Source organism: Anoplolepis gracilipes, chromosome 11, assembly GCF_047496725.1.
Source record: "Anoplolepis gracilipes chromosome 11, ASM4749672v1, whole genome shotgun sequence".
In the NCBI taxonomy this organism is placed as follows: Eukaryota; Metazoa; Arthropoda; class Insecta; order Hymenoptera; family Formicidae; genus Anoplolepis; species Anoplolepis gracilipes.
The window spans coordinates 4,044,728-4,051,902 of NC_132980.1; the positions used below are offsets into that span (position 1 = coordinate 4,044,728).

The 7,175-nt window shown below is 36.8% G+C and overlaps 1 pseudogene; it reads right to left on the reverse strand.

Moving 5' to 3' along the window:
* Window positions 1–1,865: 1,865 nt before the first annotated feature.
* On the reverse strand, window positions 1,866–5,555 carry LOC140670839 (uncharacterized; annotated as a pseudogene).
* Window positions 5,556–7,175: the final 1,620 nt, after the last annotated feature.

The window sequence follows — 7,175 nt, forward strand, 5'->3', positions numbered from 1 at the left end:
AGAAAAATAATTGTTACTGTGCACGAGAGATCGAACCGTAGTAGTAATTGCGGCGCATTTCTTTGCATTAAATACTAGAATTCGTACCTCCTCTCCATTGGACAATTGGACGAATTAGAATTTTAATTAACGCCCCCATATGCTTAGGGAGTATTTCTTTCGACTTCGAGTCTCAGAAATTTCTTCTCTATTGGTTCAAGAGATTTTTTCGTTTGGCCAATGAGGAGTTTGGTACCGTCAGAGTCGCTTATCACTATTTAGAAATTTATTATAAACAGCTGTCACTTTAGGTGATTCGACAGGCGAGCTCTCTTATCGAATGCTTCTTAAGTTTTCGTCGCCGTTTCAAATTTATGATTGCAGTTCTAAACAACTGCTTCGAGTTACGGTGACTCTGTTTTATTTAAAATTCTTTTGGAGCAGTTCAAGTGTTTATATTTTATTCGATTTCTAAGACTTCTTTGGTTGTCTTATTTAGAGTTGGTCTCGCCTTACGGAGGTTTGTTAAAAATTTTATTATCGTAACGTAATATTTGTGGAGTGTGACTAAAGTGACAGTTCTCACGGTTTGATATTTCGCCGTAGAGCGTTCTTAGAATCACTATCTCTAAATGTTTATACTATCCTTTCGAAAAGAAAGAATCGTGAAGTCTGCAGGACGTAACATAACCAATAATTTTTTTTTTTAATTAATTCTTTTTTTGATCAGTTTTTCAATAAGTTATTGAGATCCCTCTCTATTTTTAAACACGGATTGTTCTTAAAATGCACGAATAACTGTTTTTATCCTCCAAAATTAACTCAATCTTTTTGATGTAATCTAATCTATCCAATGCTACTGTGACGTTACCTTTGTCCGCGCAAGTAAAAATAATAAAAATGCGTATATAATTTGTATGTGTGTACACACACATATGTATACACATTTTTATTATTAAACTTTTATTTTTGTGTACACACACACACACACACACACACACACACACACGCAGGCGCGCACGCACAGATATGTATATTGTTGGCATTGTAAAAAAGCAAAATCATCTATTTATAATATTTAAATTTAATATTCATATATATTTCACGTATATGTATTCCCCGTATGCTTTCTTCTTTATAATCAAGACACACGATAGTGTCTGCTTGCAGAATACCGTGCACCAACAATTTTGCGTCTCATCAATTTATAGACTTAAAATTATACTTTATAGGCAATTTGTTAAAATCACCTATATATACATACACACACACACACGTGTGTGCACGAGTGCGTGCGTGCGTGCGTGCATGCGTGCGTGCCTGCGTGCGTGCCTGCGTGTGTGTGTGTAATATTCATATATATTTCATGGTATTCCTATATATATTCTCTTATAATCAAGAGACACTTGTTAGTGTCTGCTTGCAGAATACCAACAATTTTATATAATATATTTCACATTAATCATTTCCTTAAAACATTAGACGTGCAATATTATTTGTTATAATACAACAATAAAAATACTTCTTTCTATGACAAAAAATAATAATAATTTATAGAAAATATATCATTATATTTATTTAATAAAAATTGAGTTATTTTTAAAGAAACATGCGTTCTACATTATTTGATCGTTATTGCTTACCTTTTTATAATTATCAATTGTTATTTTTTCAGTCTTTGTAGTCTGCTTTTCTTGTTACTTTTCTTCTTTGTATTCTGCTTTTTTCACTTTATGAGTTTTGTATTCTCTCTTTCTTACTATTCATAATTTCATAATATCATAATATTTCGTCCTATTACTTTTTTCTTTTTTGTTGCAAAATATGAAATAATATTCAAAAGTAGTTTTCCTTTTTAGTTTTTCTTCTGCAATCACATTTCAATTTTATTTATTTGAAAAGTTTTTAATTATTCTACGGGATGCAGTGACTATTTTATTAGCATGATTATTGTATCTTGTACGAGAATATAGTTTTACGCTGATCATATATTTTAGTGCTTGTAGCCGATGATTGTAGCATGCATCGTTCTTATTTAACCATTCAGGATGTATTTTATTTGTTAAATCTATGCACTCATTTATTATTTTAGTCAAAATTTGTGTGGAAGACCAATAATATTTCCAAGTTCGATTAAATGCTACTAATTGCGTTTCGACAACTTTGATAAAAAGAGTTGTCGGTCGTATTAATTTTGTTACAGTAAGGGCGTCTTTGTCTATGTTTGGATATTCTCTAAATTCTTTATATTTTTCATTTTCTGTCGCGTCATTCATTGACGTTTTCATCATGATATTGCGGCAATTATCACAATTTGTTTTTACAACACTTCGTCATGCTACATAACCAGCAAAATATGCAATAGCATTTTGATCGTAAATGTTAAGCGAATTTATATTTTCAGAATCTCGATATGAATATCTTCATATTCTTCGAGAATTTTTGTATCTCTCTCAAGTAATTCATCTTTAGGATCAATATCATGTTGAACAATTGTATGATTTTCACTCAGGACTATAGTCTTTACAAATTGATTCGATGGATTAATAAGAGATTTGGTTTCTGGGCACTGAACGTTACCTTTTTCGCTTGTTTGAATATATCCTGTACAAAGTATATGCCTAAAAGAGAGTCGGACTTGCTGTAGGATTAGGATTGAATCCTCCGCGCTGTCTTAATTTGGAGAATAAATGTTCAACGGAGTCTTGATTGCATAATCCTGTAGCAAGTTCGAATACTTTATATTGTCCTTCGAGATCTTTGTATGTATGTAAAATAGCCTGTACTATCACATTAAATCCGTTTAAACAAGGAATTTTCAATATTCTTTCTGATGATGTAGACCATCTTGAACACCATGTAACAAAATCTTTTAATAAATCTTCAATGTCAGGATTTTAGAGAATAAAAGTCGTTTCCCACCAAATTTAATATTAAGATTGTAAGAATTACAGGCATCGATTATTTTATTCATACGCTCTGCAAAATCAGCCGTTGCTTCCCATGTGTTTGTCTGTAACTGTTTTCCGTAACCGGCTGTTTTCATTGCGGCTGCAAATTTATTACTAAATAATTGGAAAGCTCTTTTTACATTCATTGCTTCAAAAGCATTTAGACGAATATGCGCTTCTGTTATATAACAGAAGCGCATATTCGATAATATATAAGATAACAAATTTGAACCTCCTTTTGCACTGTCATCAATCGACCATATCAATTCAAAATCACCATATGATGCAATTACTTGTCCATCGCAATATAAATATTTGTATTTTCTTAGTAAACTTGCCAATCTTTTTACTAAATGCGGAAAATCGTACGATGCGTAATATTTTTATTCATTGTGTATAAAGAATGGCTTATCCAGATGCACGCCAAGTTGAACATAAGCGTTTTGATTACATGTGCCTTGATCACATGTTACAAGTCGTATATCAGCACCTGTTTTGCTCAGTTTATCTAAGCACTCTTTTAATAAAATTATTATTTCTTCCTTTCACACATTTTCCTGGAAAGAAATATGCCAACGGTTGACGTCATGGATGCCGCGCATTTATGCTATTTAAGCAAAATACGAATATACATTTTGCTCTCTCATGTTTTCTTCCTAAAGGTTCTAGATCAATGATCCCTCCTATTTGATCAAGCCTGAGCGAATATTCTTCGTACGATTTAATATACATTTTGTCCCAGTTTAGAACACATACTCTTTCTTCTGCAGGTAACTTTGAGATTTTCTTCTATAATTTATCAAATATAAAATCACAAAATCCTAGCATATTATATTCTTCGTGCCATTTTTTAATAATTCTTTCTGCAGGAAAATTGCAACCTGCTTTTCGCAAACGACGCAATGCAGCAGCTGAATAATAAAAAAATTGTTTTGCAAGAGTTTTTTTTTCTTCTGTATATGGTGCATGTGGCACATGTAATTGTAATTCTCTTTTGCAACAGGATGCAATTTTTGTTTCTCGATTAAATCTTGTATCATTTTCATCACTTTTTTTACTTGTCCGCTTTTTGGGTATTTTTTGTCTAATTTTTAAGCGGAATTTTAAATGTTTTATAATTCGACGCAAACGAATATTTTCCTGTTTTAAAGATTCAATTATTATCTCTGAGTGAATTTTTTCTTTTTCATTATTTTTTTCCTTTACCATACACAGTCGATTGGGTACAGAAGATTTTAGGCCGCGCTCGGCATTTATTAAAAAGTTATTAACACAAGTTTTATGATAGTAATAATAGTAAACTTTGACAATCTACAGTTAAGAAGCATACTTAATCGACAATTCTTCGTTGTGGCCCCTCACACACACACACACACGCGCGCGCAGGGGGTGCAAAGGGGCCTTCGGCCCTCCCCCTCCCGCACTCACCTCGCCGGTAGGGGTGCCTTGGACAGAAGTGCGCAAAAGTACGGTGCATACTTTGTTGATGGTAACTTACGACTTAACTAACATAGTTATTTCTCAACAAAGTACACACCTTACTTTTGCGCACTTTTGTCCATGACACTTCTACCGGCGGGGTGAGTGCGGGAGGAGGGGGCCGAAAGCCCCCCTTGCATCCTCACCCTCCCCCCGCACACGTGTGTGTGTATGTGGTCACACGAAGAAATGTCGATTAAGTATCTTTTCCACTAACACAGAAATTCCTTTGAGTGTTTATTTACATTCGCTCAAACGTTACTATATCGTTTTTACTTACTTGATGTACTATCTTATTTGTACATATATTTCGTTCATATTTGTTTTTCAAATTCTTTCGAGAAAGATAAATCAGTATAGCACAGATTGCGATACTGTTAATATTAACGGACAATCCACACTCTGCGAAGGCTCAGAGGCAACAGGCGGCGGTCTGGCAATATACTAACATCCTTCACCACACTCCCAGGCCGAGCAATTCGTCTCCCAACGCGTCTGGCGGTCGAGAAAAAATCATTCTCATTACTTTGGGGACAGACCCTGTATTCTATTCCGCGAAAAATAACTTTACAATTGATTGAAAAACAAATTCAATAAACTATTAAATTTCTAAGTTTCATATATTCTAACAGTATTATTAATCGTGATTAAAAATCTTATTTCAAAGCATTATTACTTGCTTTGTAATCTTATTTTATCAATCTCAAACATATCTCCAATCTGATCAAATATGAAATCTTGATGATTCTTTGTATTTCTTATCCAGCAATCTTCTCAATTAGCACAAACTTTGTCTAGAACCAATCATAAATTTCGTTTCCACACACACATATGTAGAAAGAAAGAGGAAAGGATAAATAAGGAACAGAAAAAAGGAATGAAATGGTCTTGTAATAAAAAATTGTTTATATATTTTTAACAATTTATTCAAATAATTTTATATATGTATGTATGTATATTTGTATATATGTGTTTGTGTAAAATTGTGTATATATGTATGTTTGTGTAAAATTTATATATTATATTAATATTAAATTTTTTAATTATAATTTTTGTAATAAATGTTAATTCCACTGTCTCTGCCTCTACCTCTGCCTTTGCCTCTGCCTCTACCTCCGCCTCTTCTACTTCCTCTTCCTCTTCCATATGTATGGATATAAAATTGACTGCAAGGATTGTGACGCTACATACATAGAACGGACAAAAAGACATCTAAACGCACGCATTAAAGAACATACTAATAATATAAAACTGCATACTAGCAACCATTCGGTCGTTAATAAGCATAGAACTGAATTTACACGTGATTTCAATTAGACAACAGCCACAATATTGCATAACGAAAAACATACTAAAAAGAGAGAAATTGCGGAGATGTTTTTTATCAAGTATGACAATTCAATTAATTTACAAAAAGACACCGAAAATTTGAATCCGATTGTAACGCCTCCCCCCCCCTGTTTAATCGGACGTTTGACCGGGTAGCTCGTCGGGATCAGGGTTCGTAGTTTGAGGGAGGAAAAAGAGACACTGCAAGAGTTATTATGCTGTAATGTAGATTGGTTTATTGTATGTACAAAGATGTTTATATGTGTGTGTGAGTGTGTGTACCGCCGTATAGATGGGAACGCTATGTACAGTGGGATTATTTACAAAAAGTAATTGCGGTAGTGTCGTTCGGTGGACCGTATGAGTGTCGGTGCGCGGATCGGCGCGGCGGCAGGCGCTATTTTTAGCGGCGCGGCGCGTGGCAGGTTTTTCGGCGGTCGCGTTTTTGTGCAAGTGCTTGAGCGCTGGGGGAGCGTTTTTGCCGTTCGCGTTTCTTATACCGCGCGTGCCGGCCCTTTTCTTTGGCTGCTTTCGTTTATTCGGCCGTTGCTCGGCGGGTCTCGATTCAATCGAGAGTCCCTCCACCCCGCGGGCTAGGAAAGGGTTCGCGGAGGACTCGCGGGGGAGGATCGGGCGACGACGAGAACCCTCGTCGAAGGCAGCTCACTCTCCACTCCGAGACTTTAATTGTCTCCCATATTCTAGCGGGTCGAGACACGAGGGAATTAGCTCACGGCAGTGGCGATCGTCTGAGAACGCTCGACCGAAGCGGAGTACTCTCCACTCGCAGATCATTTCTGCTGCGATATTGAGAGGGAGAATCGTGGAAAGTGTCGAGAACTCTCGGCGATGGTGGAGTACGCTCCACCGCGGTTGCTTTCGTGATTCTTTTTCGGGATACTGGGATGTTCTCTGAGGCGAAACCCGTCTCGGAGAACCAGATTCGGAGATCTGGTCTGGAGCGTGAATGCTGTGCGGGTTTTATACGGGTGTGACTTCTCGGGTCCCCTTCTCGAGGCCCGAGGCTCGGCTCGGTCGGACGTCTCCGGACTCGGCTGCTGGAGCCCGGTTCTTCGGCGGGCTCCGAGATCTCGTCTCGCGCTCGGGTGTTTTCGGATTCGGTGCCCGAGCGGGACTTAGTCGGGCGCGCCGAGGTTAGGTTTTACCCGTTGCGGGTGTTGCTGTGTTTATGTTTGCGTTTAAAAAAAGGGCGCACTGCGCCTCCGCTTGTGCCCGGCCGGTGTTCGCCGGGCAGCGGACTTCCGACGGTCGGACGGTCGGGAATTTAGTAACGGAGGGCGCCTCGTTACACGATTTACAATAATATTATTAAGAAATTTCAACGAATTTGACCTGATACTTGTATTTGTTTTCCGATATTTTATACACAACTTTAGTCTTCATGCTGATGTGGAGGTGTGATGTATCATGAAAGTG